We start from the raw sequence: 1664 nt of genomic DNA, 5'->3' as shown, positions 1-1664 counted from the left end.
CCACGAACTTTTTCCCACACCTAATAATTAGATGATGAAGAACTGACACGCTTTAATGTATACAAAAAACCGTATGCACAATTATGTGCATATCGTATGTTAAATTTCACAAATTTCGATAAAAATAATTCAAAGATAATAGTTTTCTGATTGGTTAGTAGGTATACTAGGCCGGTTCTAACCTATAGGGCAAGAGAAAGCGAAGCGTGGGAATATTCGTAGGTGAGGGTAAGCGGAGCACGGGGGATACTCATAGGCGCACAAGAGAGGACAGCGCAGGGAAAGTCCCCGATCGCCGGCATTGCTGTTTACGTAAACAGTGATAACTAGGGCCCTATGTTTATTATCGATTTCGATCGATGAATTACATAAACATGATACATTTCGCTATGCGTTCCGTAATTGTTTCGTCACCTGCCGCCCGCCACCGCTCTCCCTAAAAATTCATCGGTAATAAAGGCTCGCATGTTAGAAAAAATATATAGTGACGATAGAGTACGACATCCTTTTTTTCCTTATCTTTTTTTATGACTTAGTTTTCACAATATGTTGTTTTTTCCTTTTTCTTTTTTATCAGCGCAAGGAAAAGAATGGATAGTAAAATAAAGTACATATATATAGTGATGGAAATTAATTTTTTTATTCACACTTTATTATTATACTTTTTTGTACTAAAAATTAAAGCTAATAGCTCACAATGATGACGAGCTGATGTCCATTGAGAAGATGTCGCTATCGTGTATAGCGTTCTCAGATGCAATTTTGGAGAATCATGTATACTTGACATCTATTATATCGACAAGTCAGGCTAATCGTTCGAACGTTACATCGATACACCCATCAAACTCAAACATACGACGTAGCATCGTTTCAGTCATCGTCATGCGAAGAATCGAGACGTACGAGCGTAGCATCGTTCAGCGTGAAAACTCTGATTAGCGATCCAATGCTTACGTAATTGCCTTTGTATTCATTTCGAAGCATTTTGTAAATATTCCATCGCTGCTCATAGAGATTCACATTTCAAAAGAGCGACAATTCGTATCCGCGATGATCTTCCAGGGCGATGTCCATATAACTCGGAAGCCCAACGTTGATTCCAATTTCCAAAAAATTTATAACCCACATTGGTTAGGTCATAACGTCTGTTCAATAAACGCATCTCGTAATACTGTGTATATACATAATGTCAAAAATTTTTTATGTAAAGAACGTTGAAACTTACACGTTATATTCCTTCTTCATGTTATACGATGCGCTGCTCTCTTTGGCAAAGTACATTTTTCAACTATTCATGCAAGCGGATATTACAAATCTGATTGCATTCGCGTAAATTGTGACGTATGTGGTAGTACTTCTGGAGTCGAAGAGGGGAATCAGGTCCTCCCTCTCTTTCTAAGAATTTCGAACATGTCGCGACACGTTTTATTACGTCTTTCTATGTATTTTCTTTATCACAAGTTGATTCATACGTTTATACGTACGTTTATATGTATGTCATACATACATTTATACATACGTTTATACGTACATTTATACATACGTTCACACATACGTACATACAAACATACATACAAACATACATACATACATGCATACAATTTTTTTTTTAGATGCTTACACTATCTTAGCTCGAGAGTAAAACTAGAGATTTACGCAGACTG

This window comes from Atta cephalotes, assembly GCF_000143395.1.
Source record: "Atta cephalotes unplaced genomic scaffold scaffold00029, whole genome shotgun sequence".
NCBI lineage: Eukaryota > Metazoa > Arthropoda > Insecta > Hymenoptera > Formicidae > Atta > Atta cephalotes.
This window is presented reverse-complemented; position numbering follows the sequence as displayed.